The sequence below is a fragment of the Perissodus microlepis genome, chromosome 18 (assembly GCF_051167445.1).
Source record: "Perissodus microlepis isolate ML-2025 ecotype Zambia chromosome 18, ASM5116744v1, whole genome shotgun sequence".
Classification (NCBI taxonomy): Eukaryota; Metazoa; Chordata; class Actinopteri; order Cichliformes; family Cichlidae; genus Perissodus; species Perissodus microlepis.
This window is the reverse complement of record NC_140478.1, coordinates 2,860,192-2,875,930: the sequence shown is the minus strand read 5'-3', so window position 1 is coordinate 2,875,930 and position 15,739 is coordinate 2,860,192. Positions and strand designations below refer to the sequence as shown.

The 15,739-nt window shown below is 40.3% G+C and overlaps 1 long non-coding RNA gene across 1 annotated transcript in view; it reads right to left on the bottom strand.

Annotated features, from left to right (window-relative positions):
- The window catches only part of LOC146367034 (uncharacterized), a 38,187-nt gene that overhangs the window by 1,170 nt on the left and 21,278 nt on the right, over positions 1 to 15,739 (bottom strand). The gene's annotated exons all lie outside the window — the stretch shown is intronic.

The window sequence follows — 15,739 nt, the reverse complement described above, 5'->3', positions numbered from 1 at the left end:
TCTGTGCTTGTGCCTAGAATCAAGGGTTAGTGCAAAACATTTTCACACTTACGCTAAAAACACAGAAAGAGGAAGCAAGTGAAGGTAGAGGCAAGGATGGAAACTAAAGCAGGAAGATTGTTGCACAGAGTTCAGGGAGTCAAGTCAAGTCATCTTTATTTATACAGCACATTTAAAAGACATCAAGTGTCAGCCAAAGTGCTGAACAGAGGGATAATATAATAAAAAGAATTAAAATAGATAAGATGAAAACATTATAGAAACCATTGTAAGACATCCATATGTTTGTAAAAAAATACATGCAAATATGCACATACATATACAAAAGTGTACACATTCACACACAAGCACACATACGTGAACACAAATTACGTGTATACCCATGCAAACATCATCCAATGAGACCAGAATAGCTAAAACAGAATAAAAGAGGTGTCAGAGAGCTCCGAAAGCCTTGGAAAATAGGAAGGTCTTCAGATTCGATTTGAGGAGTTCCAAGGATGAAGAGGATTTTATAAAAAGGGGAAGACTGTTCCAGAGTCTCGGGGCGGCAATGGAGAAAGCCCTGTCACCTTTAGATTTGAACTGGGAGCGTGGAACTAAAAGCATCTGACTGGAGGAGTGCAGAGTTCAAGTGGGTAAGTGCAGGCTAAGGAGATCTGAAATGTAATCTAGAGCCAAACTATGGAGAGCTTTAAAAACAAATAAAACCTCAAAATCAATTCTATATTTAACTGGTAGCCAATCGGAGTAATACTCTCTCTCTCTTTCTGGTACCCGTCAAGAGTCTTGCAGCTGCATTTTGAACAAGTTGCAGGCGGGACAGGCTTGAGTGACAGATGCCTAAATAGAGAGAGTTACAGTAGTCAAGACGTGGTGATATGAAAGCATGGATAACAGTTTCCAGGTCTTTAGATGGCAGGATATTTTGGAGTTTAGAAACGCTCCTGAGTTGGAAAAAACTGCCACGAACAACAGAATTTATTTGCTTGTAGCAGACTCTGTGCTGTGGAAGGCTCTGAAACCAGACTGATATTTATCCAGAATATTATGTGTGTCTAAGAATGAGGATAATTGGTGGAGGACAACTTTCTCCAGAACCTTGGACAAAAATGGCAGCTTAGAGATTGGTCTAAAATTGCCAAGAACTGACGGGTCCAAACCAGATTTTTTTAGAAGCGGCTGAACAACAGCTTGTTTAAACGAATGAGCAACAGTTCCATTTGAGATACTGCCATTAAGAATAGCGAGGATGTTAGGGCCGACTGTCTTCAGCACATCTCTGAGAAATGGCGTAGGTAACACATCCAAGGGGCACGTAATTGGTTTCATATCATATCAGTAAGATGGGATAATGAAACTGGTTTAAATTCATCTGCATCTGGCTTCATTTCAACGATATTAGAGACTGCAAAGCTGAGTGCAGAATTTATAAAATTAGGAGCTGGCAAAAGTGATACCCATTTTTATTTTCAGCCATTTTCCAACATCAAGGACAAAAGGTTTCAAACTTGTTCAGGTTATAAACCTCGTGTTTATTCTCCCTAGCAGTAGTAAATACTTAAAAAAACGCTTTCATGAAAACACTGAATAAAGAATTATTTTCTTGAAAAAGGCTAAATTGTACATCAGTATTGAATATTACATAAAATAAACATAATGACAGTGATGCAGAAATGTCTGCATGTGTCACAGAGCCATGGCTCAGTGTCTAAATGAGTCTCACAGGCCTGAATGTGTGTTTGAAGCCATTTATAATTGTTAACTTGTTTGATCTGCTGCTCACCACAAATAAGCACCAACAGAAACTTTGGACTTTTAACTGTATTTTCACAAGTTTTACAGCTTTTCCTACTGATAAAAACCTCCCTTATGGCCGTTCATAAAACACTAAGTAACTAAGCCATAAACAATGAAATGAGAGAAAAGTTTCTGTTTTTCAGTTTCTGCTACAGAAATCAGGTATAAAAACAGTTAAAATGTAACTTCTTTACACTGACAGAAAGAGGAGTTTCAGTGGTCCGGCCTACTTAAGATCACAGTGGGCTGTATGTGGCCCATAATGTAAAATAAGTTTGACACCCCTACTCTAGACAGAGGAAGGATGACAAGGGTGGTGGTGGAACGAGGAAGTAGAGAATATTCCAGTGATGACAAGAAAAAGTGGGATCGCTGAATAAAGGAGTCAGGAGTACTGAAAGGCTAGGTGTGAAAATGAGTGACCAAACAAAAAGGCTTATAATGAGTTGTAGGTAAGGCTGGACACTAAGCAAGGAGAAACTGATTTTTATTGACTTGTATATGAGTAGGCAGAGAAAATGAGCTGGAAAAGATGCACCGCAGATCTGCTGAGAAGATGGAAGGTGCACTTTGAGGACCGGATGAATGTAGAACATTAGAGTGCTGCCAGGCAGGAGGAGAAGAGGAAGACCTTAGGGAAGATTAATGGATGAAGTGAAGGAGGACATGCTGAGGGTTGGTGTGAGGTGGAGGCACAAGATGTGCTGTGGCAACCCCTAACGGGAGCAGCCGAAGGAAAAAGAAAAGCCTGTTGACCCACTTCCAGCACGTTTTTTCAGACATTGATATCTAAGAAATACTTCAACATGAATATCCCCAAAACAGTTCAATTTATTCAGTTTTATTTAAATAGCACCAAATGACAACAACAGTTGCCTCAAGGTACTTTTTATTGTAAGTTAAGACCCTACAATCACTGGATCAGGATCCGTAATGTGGGACAGATAAGTCAAAAACATTTTTCACAAATGAGTATTGGTTCAATAAATACATTTAAAAAATCAACTTGTCTTCTAAAGCTGAGTACACACTTTTTGGGCTGGCGTTTTCTCTGACAGTTTCAATCAAAATTAGAAATGCTGCTCTGAGACTGAGAGAACTAATAGTGCTGCCTGTTGAGCAGTTAGTTTCCAAAACACGTTATTCATGGTTACATAACATTTTAGACTGGTGTGGGCCAAAGCCTAGCATAGCCTGTAATGACGGACACATTTTATGAGTGAACTTGACTTTAAGTGACTTACAGGCTTCTTTGAAAAATACCTTCTTATATCCAGGTTCTTCATTTTTGCTGCTGTCCTCCTCTCCTCCCTGCAAGTCCTTGCAGCGCAGGCTTGCTGCTGCTAAAACTAAACAGAGCTCCCTGAAAGGCACAGCCAATCACATTGGCCATATTTGTCACATGACGTAGGACTCCAGTAGAGAACGTAATTTAACTCGGGTTGGTTTTTCTTTACTCGAAGAGATCAAATTATTGGTGGGGACAATTCAATAATCGCTGGATATTGGTGGGGACATGTCCCTTCCGTCCATGCCAAATCTACGCCCTTGGGATAAACCTATATATGGTATGTCGTAATGAATCGCTCCACAACACTGCACAGGAAAAATGATTCCCCCAGGCTTCCTCTGGGGCTGTCTCTTCACACAGGATCCTCTTGTAGACATTTTTAAGAGTCTTGATAACAGATAATAATCTAATCTGCTCCAGTTAATCAGCTGGCTTCTGTGCATCGGATAGCTAGGTTTAAGGTGTTAACTTCCATATTGACCGGTGGGGGGTGGGCTTAAACATTTATCTGCCTGAGTCATGTAAGCTAACTCATTAAGCCCACACACCAATTATCACTAAGTCAATATCAGGTGTGCAGATTATTGCAGTTAACTAAGTTAACAAGTCAGTGTGAGTATCAGGGGGATATAGTGATGAACTTTGCTTGTTTCTCAGTTCACAAGCCCAAGAAAAGCAGAAACAAACAGAAAACAAACAGAAAATAAACACTGCTCAAAAATTATAGCAAAATGTTTAAAATTCTGGGATAGTGATCTGGTCATGAGGACTGGTGTTTGACCCCCTTGGGCTAGGGTCACTGTCACTAATTGTAGCATAAGGTGATACTTGGACTATACAGAGGTTGCACAGGTAGGTCAACTCCCCAGGGATGCCACAGCAATACCTGCCATTGCCACAAGGTTTGATGTGTCTCGAGAACATGGAAGAGATTCCAGGAGAAAACCAGTAATACTAGGAGAGCCGGACAAGGCCGTAGAAAGTCCCCATTTTGCAAAGGAGGAACAGGATCAGCACTGCCAGAGCAACAGAATGACCTCCAGGAGGCCTTTTTACAACAGTCTAATCAAACCTCCAACTCAGAAAATAACAGCAACTATATCAAATATGGCACAACAAACATAGCAGCAATGACTCATCCAATGTGCTATGCTTAGTGTTAAAAACTGTCTGTGGCCAGAGCAGTCTAAAGTCTGAGCTCATAGTAACTGTATGGACATTCCTTTAAAAATAAAATACAACAACTTTGGAATATTTCACACCAGTATACAGGAAATAAGGAACTGTTTAATGTTGTGGTTGGAGAACCTTACACTGGGACCAGAGTAGAAAGTGTCCACAAAAAGAGAACATGATTCCAGTGTTTCTCTTTCTGAATGACTGCAGAGAAATCCAGCTCAGGGCAGAAGAAATGCATACATGTTTTGTGTGGCTGCATGCAGTCAGTGTGAATGCATTTTTCTGTGTGGCCAAGAAGACAAATGAAAGCTTAAGTGAATCAGTGTGGTGCCGGTAGTATGAATATTCATTGGCTGAGTGAAAAGCTGGATGAGATGAGTAGGGCTTAATGGAACCTGCACCTGGCAAACCTTAATCTGTTTATATCAAAATGTCCTGCAGTGAAAAGAAAGTGGAAGAAACCTGTTTACATAGAAGTGTGGACATGCGTGTGGTACAGTACAGCCACTGCTGGAGAATTGAGTGTCTATCAGAATCAGAATCAGAATCAGAATCAGAATCAGAATCAGAATCAGAATCGCGTTTATTGGCCATGTATATGCGCAAACACATACAAGGAATTTGGTTCGGGTAGATGGTGACTCTCAAGCACAGCAACGTAAATCACAACAATATGTAAACAAACACAATGCACACACACACACACGTGTCTATCTCTCTCTCTCTCTCCCTATATATATATATATATATATGTGTGTGTGTGTGTGTGTGTGTGTATATATATATATATATATATACACACGTACACATGCACACATGTTGGTTTATACACATAGGTATATAAACCAACTGAAATAATCTAAATCTTATACACATAAAATACATGATGACATAAGTGAATAAATACTACAGAATGTACATAAGGTGCAGTTGCAGTCTAGCAGTGTGAAGCAGTGTGATAGTTCAACCGTTTACGAGGGAGCTGGAGAGGGGAAAGAAACTGTTCCTATGTCGGGTGGTCCTGGTCTGCAGCCTTCTATACTGTCTGCCAGGCAGCAGGTCAAAAAGTCTGTGTCCAGGGTGTGAGGGGTCTGTGATGGTTTTCCCTGCCCTGAACCTCCCTGGTTCTTGAGAGGTACAGGTCCTGGATGGAGGGCAGGGGAGCGCTGATGATCTTTTCTGCTGCCCGTACAGTCCGCCGCAGTCTGCACTTGTCCTGTTTGGTGGCTGCGCCACACCAGACTGTGATGGAGGAGCACAGGACAGACTCAATGACTGCAGGTTAGAACTGGATCAGCAGCTCCTGTGGAAGACTGTACTTCCACAGTTGTCTCAGTAAGTGCATCCTCTGCTGGGTCTTTTTGAGGATGGAGGAGATGTTGGTCTCCCACTTCAGGTCCTGGGAGATGGTGGTACCCAGGAACTTGAAGATCTCCACAGTTAATACCAGGCTGTCTGATATGGGGAGGGGGAGCAGTGTTGAGGCATGTCTCCTGAAGTCCACTGTCATCTCTACAGTCTTAAGCATGTTCAGCTCCAGATTGTGCTGACTGCACCAGAGTACCAGCCGCTCAACTTCCTGCCGGTATGCAGACTCATCACCATCCTGAATGAGGCCAATGGCGGTGGTGTCATCTGCAAACTTCAGGAGTTTAACAGGCGAGTTCTTGGAGGCGCAGTCGTTAGTGTAGAGGGAGAACAATAGTGGTGAGAGGACACATCCTTGAGGGGCACCAATACTGAGGGACCGAGTTTCAGAGGTGATCTCCCCCTGCCTCACTTGCTGCTTCCTGTCTGTCAGGAAGCTGGTGATCCACTGACAGGTAGCTGGTGACACGCTGAGCTGGGAGAGTTTGGAGGAGTTAAGGCACGATGGTGTTAAAAGCTGAAGTCCACAAACAGGACCCTGGTATAAGTTCCCGGGTGGTCGAGGTGTTGCAGGATGCAATGCAGTCCCATGTTCACTGCATCATCCACCGACCCGTTTGCCCGTTTATTAATTATTGGTCATGATTAAGCTTACCCAACACTATCCTTCAGTGTGGCATGTGACAGCTTCATTCCACATAGTCCATTCTTTATCCAATATGAGGCGGCTACATTAGGATACGACCACCGGGGGTCTGGGTGTCCACGCTGTCAATCTCAATACTGTCTAGTCCAATCACCCCCCCACACACCCCTCTTGTTTAAATCTGTGCTCTTTATCATTCTCCCTTTCAGACTCCCACAGACAGACACCTGAGTCCAAGCTCAATCTAAGCCTCGGTCTTCATCTTCACCCACACCACTGTCTAGACTTCTGGAGGGGCCAAACCTAAATCCTATCAATAATGCCATTCTGTTCTGCCACAATGGGGCATCGAGGTCTAATTGCCAAATAAATAAATTTCTCTATCTCGAATAAATCGTGTTAAAATTCTTCCAAATGATCTTATTGAGCTGATGGCAGCAGTTTCTAACAAGATGGAAGCATTTGATGCACGCACCGCTAAAAGCAGCCATAAGTGACTGAGACCAGGGGACCGCTTTGTATAAACAGCCTAAAAACAAAAGCTTTACTTTTTAAGGCAATTACAAACTAAAGGATGAGATTTTTAATGAATTATTTGTTTTAGTGAATACCAACACTACTATTTTGGCTTACTTTGCTGCAGCTACTGCACTGATTATAATGACTGATTTGTTTGTTTGTTTGTTTGAAGAGAATCTGAAGCAACATGGAAATATACAGTGAGCCTCACTGTAGAGAATAAATGTGGTGATGTTGATCCTAATCCTGGCAACAGGAAGGTCCAATCCCATGTCACTTTCAGCATGTATGTAGCTTGTAGCACACTGCAGATATAAACTTTTTCAGACAACCCACTGGAGTGGAAACATCCAACAAGTCAATTTGTAGAAATGTGCAGCGGATTGACAAATAGGCAGGACGCAGCTTTGTCCATGTCTGATTCTGTCAACACTGATATTGGCCTGTACCTCATAAGAGAATTTTCAAAACCTTTGTGGGGAAAAACCCTCCAAATGGCATGCCTTCCATTGAAGTGTAAATTTATTTATCATAACCTTTAAGTATTTAGTCATTCAAAAGTCAAACAGTGCAAACATGATTTTGAATAAAGCCTAATGATCCCTGAGTATTTAACTTAAGTGAATACATCACATCTGACCATGTAAAGACGTCATTCACAACATGTTCAGTCTACTTCCTGATTAAGGAGGCGTTACCCTGTATGTTCTTTAAATCTATTGTGTTTTCTGCCTTTCTTAGCCTCCACCCATAGAATAGCAGCATTTGTGTTTTAATGCTTGCTGTGCTTTTAGCTACAGCTTCTACAAAGAGCCTAGGTTGACCTGGCTAGTGCTGTCCTTTCTGATGCCCCATGGGCCTGTATTACCAATGGGCTTGCTGCCTATTCTTCTGAACCTTCAGCCAGTATTGTGAATGGGTTGTGGTGGCTGATTTAAAGCTTGTGGTCAGAAGAGCAGATGAAGGTCAGGGCAGCAGAGGTCAACCCCGGAACAGCCGATTTACTCAGCTTTCAATATGCCAGCAGTCACATCGATGGAGCTGTAATGACCATTAGGACTGAAGCTATCCACCAGCGTAGCTGGTGCACTGTCACACAGGCACAGAGGGTTATTATTATTTTGCATACTGAAGAGTGAAGGCACCCATTATATTACAGTTTGCTTGTGATTCATGAGTCTGGTATCGTGGAGAACGGAGTCTCTGAGAAACTTCTTGCAGCTGGATCTAGCAGATAGGCACCTTTGGTAATGGTTTATGTGTTTATATGTGCTTCACAGGTGTGTAGCTGACAGACAGCTGTGCTCTGAGAAGTCGCTTGTGGTAGAGTGAATGTGATTGTATGACAAATCAATAGTTTTTGACTGTTAAAAGACAAATACTCAAGGACAAAGGAGGAGTATTCTAGATAATCCAGTGATTTCACTGTGAAACAGATAAATATATACAAACAATTTCTTCCCCTACTTCAGGTCCGTATACGGACGTGAAGAAATGTAATGTAATTTGGCCCTTCAAGGTACTTTTCTGTTAGGGAGGATTGTTTGTTGTTGAGTGCAATGTTAAAATAAGTTCTTTAAAAAGCCAAAATTATTTAATATGAAGGCAATATGAACAGAGAGCACAAACATGTCGAGGGACTGGCTGTGTTAGTTCAGTGAGAGAGTCAAAAACTAATGGCTACACTTATGTCTGCACGTTGATTCGGGTTTATTAAATTATGTGCATTATTAGATGGGGTAATGAATGCTGACTCAGGACCAGAGCTCCTCAGAGCTTGTTGTACTTTTATTTGCTTTATATACTAGAACAAACTGCTTTTACTGCACAGTACAATTTTTGTCTGCTCTTAATTATCTTTCTATAATGCAGTGTTACTAATCTTTGAATAACTATAGTTCTAGATTTGTTTTGATACCACCCTGAGCATGATCTCGTCTGATCTCAGACACTAAGCAGGGCTGGGCCTAGTTAATACTTGATGACAGGCCCCCTGGGATTATAGTAGAAAAGAACCAGTCCATTTACCATTTATGAACTGTAGCACTGTTAGCAGAATGAGAATATTATGGATGGCCACCGTACAAAGACTGTAACAAGATTTTTTTCCTGTGGTTTTTACACAGCAAAAATATGAAAAGAAAAAAAGAGTTACTTCAAGAACAATGTTAAAAAAAACCCAAAATGATATAAAGGGAAGTTGGCAGTAATGACCCAATGAACATGACGTATCAATGCATACATAGTCACATCATGCTTTCGGGACTTGCATGAAAGCTTTATGTGAGAGTAAGGTTATTATTCATAGAATTGGAGTGAATACACAGAGCTGTCTCAACATGCTATCGACTGATCAAACATCCACTCATCAATGAGTAATGTCCCAGTAAAGAGTTAGGGTATGGGATGGATTCCCATAATCTTCCTCTTCCCTTTTCAATTATACTGAAAGCATGTGTTTAAAAGGCTTTGGCTGCCACTGGGGTCTTAACTGTGTGTGACTCCATTTGTATATACTTGTGCATCCACGGAAGTGTGATCGTGGGTGTGTGTATGTGTTTCTTAGTGAGTGAATGAATAGCAGCTTTGAGTGTCACATTAGCCACGGTCAGGAGTGTTAGTGGGCGTTTTTCTGTTGCTAAGTATTTGGTGTGGCTGAGAGAAGCTTATCAGAGTGAATGTCTCAGTTTGAGAGGCCAAAAAGGAGAAGTTGAAGTAAAGGAAAGATGAAGTGACAGACCTTCTCTGTCCCCGATGTGCTTAAAGAGGCAGTGCATGTGTAGGTGTTTGTCAATGACAATAGAACAGTATCATCTGCCCATTCAGTTACAAACCCACTGCTTAGCCCATGAAACACCATAAGGGGGCATTTCTGATCTTGTACAGGCAAGTTATTTATTTTCTGTAATGAAGAAGTGTGCAGCAAACATAAGCAGAAAAATTGGACTGCCTGCCCTCCCTTGGACAAAAGTGGTGGTGTGGGTGTGGGGGACAGGACGTTCAAGCATGAAACAAAAACTGAGAACACACTGACATTCGCACTCATCTGAGCACTCACAGCATTTTTTTTTACTAATCTTATTTACACAATCACTCACACATTCATACAAGTGTTCTTTTTTTCTGTGCCTAAGCACTTTCTTTACACTTCAACTGATGCGACTTAGGATTCAACAACCTTTCAATGGTAACTGACCAGTCTCCTACAATATCCTGGATGTCTTTGCCTACACAGCATCTGTGCTATGAATAGCTGTAGATTAGTCATGGAACTAGGACAAGATCTTCAAGTGGAGGCTGTTCATGGAGAGAAATGCTAATGGCACACCAACTGCTACAGCGGCAGAGCCTCCACTATACACTAGCTGCTGACTCTATAGTGAGGCATCTACAGCACTGTAGTGAAATTCAAGAGGAAAGCAGTGACTCAGGCATCGCCATTAATAAAAGAAAGAGAAAGAAAGAGAATTACTGTAGTATATCCACACTGATCCATGGACTGTTAAAATTCATGTAAGTAATAATTTAAAAGAACAGATCCTGATCTAGATGTTACAATTGTGTCAAACTGTTTTAAAGGCATTTCCCCTGACACAAACCAGATGTGCTCCAAAATCAGAGAAACTTGACTAGTGAGAGTATGCAACAATACCATGAAGGTGTTTGTGTTCAACAACTTAAAATCCTTCTCCTTACATGCAAGGTCTTGAATATTCAGGCCCCATCTTGTCTTAAAGATCTCATAATGTTACTCTAATGAGCACGCCGCTCTCAGACTATGGGCTTACCTGCGCACTATAAAATATAACTTGTTGTTTCAACATAAATATTTAGTTAAATTATAAAGGTTACTGGACTTCTCAAATCTTACATTTAAATTTGTACATTCATTTCAATTGATTTTCAGTTATTCTTACTTCAGATTTTATTTAAAAAATAAATAAATGAATAAAACTGATTCAATTATATCTGATTATTTCAAGCATGAAGTTTGTTATAAGGAAGTGACAATTACCCATGGACCTCCAATATCAAAGATTTACTGCTCCATATTACTCTTGTGAGAAACATCAGTGACATTGCTTAGTGGGTTCACAATCTATCACAATTTCATATAATACTGCCTGTAAAATGATAAATGTGAACTTGGCATTGAGCGCATTTTGAGTGAAGAACGACAAGGTGATCATTCTGACCTTGCCCAGTGATTGATCACCGGGCAAGAAGAAAGTCACCTAGGACTTTGAAATTGATACCATAAGTACATCTATTAAAAGTCTCAGATTACTTCAAATCCTAGTGATCTTGACCAGTTGTTGTAGTCTCAAACTGCAACAATAGTCTGTGAGCAGAGACAATGAGCAGCAGTGTATTTTGTAAGAAGCTGGGATAAATAATATGGGGCCTGGGCATTTGTTAAAACAAGAATTTTTAAACAGATTCTAAATTCTATTGGGAGCCAATGTAAAGAATATAAAATAGGAGTAATGTGAGCTCGTTAGCTAGACCATGTTAGTAGTCTGGCTGCTGCATTTTGTATAGCTTGGAGGCAAGAAAGTGATGATTCGTCCAAGCTGGTTGACAGAGCATTGCAATAATCTAAATGTGATGACACACACGCATAGGAACATTTTTCCAGTTCAGCTAAGTTGACCATATGTCAGTTTAGAAAAGTTCCTCAAATGAAAGAAACAGGAACGAGACAAAGATTTTACAAGTGAGTCAAGGCCTAGAGAAGAATCTGATATTAGGTCTAAACATTTTCGTTTCGGAGCCTGCCGTGGACACTTTAATTCATTCAGAGTGGGACTATAAAAACTCACAATTTGATCATACTGTCCACAAGAGTTAAAAAATAAGTCAAAGTGGAGCTGTTATTCATCAACTATGTTTCAAGTTACGTTGAAACCAAGCACACCATTGTTTTTCTTGTGACATTACCAATAAGTTTGATGTGTCACATGGCCCTCTTCCTATTGAAAAAAACAAAAGTTGTATCCAAGATGGCCGACTTCTAAATGGCCACCATGGTCACCACCCATCTTGAGGAGTTTGCCCCCTCACATATACTAATGTGCCACAAACAGGACTTTAATATCACCAACCATTCCCATGTTATTACGGTGTATCCATATAAATGGCCCACACTGTAGATCAGAGCACCTTTAAAAGCACCATTTATTTAAAAATAATAATGCACACAAACATTTCAAATGTGTTCTGTAGAAAATGAAACTGTAGTCTTGTTATATGTGTGAGAGCAGCATGTTGACAGACTGCAGTAGACAAGAAACTGGTAATGCAAAGGGCATCTGGGGATATACATGGTCTCTAGGGTAGAGAAAAAAAACAAACGTTTCAGTCACAAGGTCAAGTTCACAGTTGGCTTCACATGTTTCCTCTTGAAAACACTACAAGTTTTTGCAGATATTACAAATGTCTATTATGATCAGAAATTATATTTGCTGAAGGGTTCTGAAATGGAAGTTGAAGGTTCACCCAAAACATCTGCTGATAATAACTCGTGACTTTTCTTTCTAAGCTCTTTAGACTAACATGACCCGGATGACTGAGAACCTACACAGACATGATTACACTATCATGCATTTAAGCATGTATGCGTTTGTACACCTGTTATTATACCTACCTAATGTCATAGACACTGAAAATGAGGATCCAACGGCAGGATACATGAAGAACAAAGTTAAATACTGGTAGTCGAAATCTGTTAAGGGTTGGCAAAAGGTAAAAACACACTACAAACTATCTCTTGTCTCCTAAGAGACAAGCACTTCTGGACTGAGAGGACACTGGCGTGAATGCTACTTTTTACATAACAGCTGCATTACGCGACTAATGCCGCTGCGGCTCATTGAACGGACAGCATGCTAATGCTAAGCTAGCCAAGAAGCCAGAGTGAAAGCTGAGTAATGCTGACCCCATGCCCAGCAGCCAGACCCCGAACTTCAACAGGTCACAAACTGATGAGCAATCAGGCTGCAGCCTCCGTTCCTGCCTGTTAATGTTTCTGTTAACGATCTCAACAAACAAAAGGTGAAATACCTTCTCATGTCATGTACATTTCCTCATTTCTTCTTACATGGCAGCTTCTGTGTTGCTTCCTTTGAATTATAAAAACACTTTTTATGCATATCAGCACTGATTGTAACAGTGAATAATGTGTGTACAAAACTGTGTATGCACCACCACAGGTGCTTAAACGTTGTGCTGAGGCTCTAAGATATTCAGGCATACATCTACATTGCTGATATTTTAAATGAATGTTACTTTGGAAACACTGATGAATGCACTTTATTGTTAACTCTGTGCTGAGCCTGCAGTTGCATATTAACTAAAATCAATCATGGCAGGAGCTGCATGTGTGTAATCCCTGTCTGTTTCCTCTCCTTCTGATAGCAGACATGCTGTGGTCAGAAGCTGCAAGGTGTTGTTGATCCAGCATTTAAGGACTGATAGACGTTCCTGTCATGGGCCCCAGTGGTAACACGATAATACTTGACTCAACATATTTCTCTGCTTTATCCTGAACTTGGCACCCTTTAGTGATAAAAGAAAGTCCAGGTGAAATACTCCTAATAGAAACTATATAAAATCGACATATTTCTGTCCCTGTTCATATCAAAATTACAAGGAGACAGCTGGTCTTTGCAGATGAAATAATGTAGGCAACATGCTTGTTTGCACACAGTGCAAACCCCCCACAAGCAGCACTTTGGCAACAGTGGGAAGGAAAAACTCTCTTTTAACAGGAAGAAACCTCCAGCAGAACCAGGCTCAGGGAGGGGCGGGGCCATCTGTTTTGACCCATTGGGGGTGAGGGGAGAACTTTAAGACTTGGCTAGGCTAAGCTGAATATATTCAGCATACTATTCTAACATAACTCCTAAATATAATTCTTCTCAACATCCATATTATCATAAATGTCATACCATAAAATAACTACACAGTGGGCAAAAACTCTCAGAATTATTTATGAATGCAGAATTTTTCCATTGTTAATATCACCAAAATGTGTTTAGGATAGGTTTACAAAGTGGGAAAAGAAAATAAGAGGGGTCTCATAACACTTGTGAGCCAAATTTTGTTTGTTTCTGAGTGAAGTGAAGTATTATAGGCCTTTTGTGTGGGACATAAAACTTCCGACACAAAATCATCCCAACCCATCTACTTTGTCTGTTGATCATTGTACCTAAATTATACACCAGGGGAAATATGCTTCCTCCACCATATCATCTTAGCATGTGCAAGTAGCAAAATATGAAGTGAGCACAGCTGATAACTGTTCAGAGACCAACAAGAGGTCCTAGTGTTTGGTTTTCAGTCATTTTCTTGCACCAAAGTAAGAGTAAAATTGGATCAGCTAACTGTGTGTGTGTTTTAACACGACATATATTTCTAAATAAAGCGTCACTTTATTTGTTGTGACCACACTGACAGCCTATCCAGGGTCTTCCCCTACCTCTCACCCACTGACAGCAAGGATACTCCAGCAGTCCTGTGACAGGTCCACACCAGAAATGTTTGTCCTTTGAAACGCACATGACAAGCAGTTACATTGTTAAAATGAACATTCTTAAAGATGCGTAAGCTTTTACTTGTTACTGTTTCTGTTTCATGGTCTCTCAGTATTGTACAATTAAAACAGTACATTTAAAGCTCAGCTTATCATATTTTACTTGAAGCTCACATAAGTCATTGTAATCTTGTATTTTATTTCTGAATTATTTTGTTTTAACATCCACATTAAAATGATCTGCCTTCATCACTAGATGCAACACATAATGCCAATCTTGTACCCGATCTTGTTTTAGCATTGGCCAGAAAACAGTATTCACATCCAGCTGTGTGCAGTTCTCACAAAGCTGTGTTTTGAGGCTTGCACAGATTGACCACTTCTTAGCACCCAAGCCTGTATTGTTCTTCAGAAGGTCATTACAGAGATCTTTAAGACTGTGCATTAGGAAAGAGCTACTTGAGATTCAAAAAGGAGGTTTCTATTTGAACTCAAGGAAAAGAAGGCAGGGCAGCAATTACTGAACAAGGTTAGGGTTCATTCTTGTAAAAGTTTTAGTGGCTAGCCTGAAGATGTATCTGTTCATGCAAAGGGTCTGAGAGGCCCATCATTAAGAGTGGACACAAAAGTGAAACAGAATACTCTGTGGAAATACAGCTCTGAGATTAGACCAGAACAGACTGCACCTGCTCAGGTTCCTGCACCTAGTGAAAGGTAGAACTTTGCAATGTGTGATGTTTTCATTTTCATAATTAATAATTAATTAAAATAATTTTCATTAGGTCAAGGGTTAAGCCAAGGCTTTTATTTTGTAGCCTACGTGTTTAACACTACCCTCTTTTGTTCTGTGTACCTAATATACTGGGGGGGGGGGGGGGGGGAGGGGGGGGGTCTTTTTTATGGTGGCAAACAAGTGACTTAAAATTCTCTAGAAAAACAGGAAGTGGCTTTCTTTGATCATTTTATTTTACAAGCTACTCTATACCTGTTACATTTCTATAACCTTTCTTCCTGTTGTTGTATCGTTATCTCAGCAATGTATTTTTTGTTGCTCTTCTTTATGATTATTAGTTTTAACAAATTGCATTTCATTCCTAATAAATGACCTAATACTGGTAACTCTAGCACTCTGTGTACCTGCTATTGTCAGCTCTACTTTGGGAACACCACATTAACACATTACATCTAACAAATGATCAGTAGCTATACCTATAGGTAGGTGCAGAGCGCATGTCATATTAGGCATGCTACAGTAATCCAACTCATCTAAGAATTTGAATACATACACAGAAAGGTCATTGTGTTTTCACAATTCCATGCTGAGGAAAAATTCTAATTGTCCAAAAAAATAATGTGGAAATAACAGGATTCCTTTATAATCCTGAGTAACAATTTTTTTCTT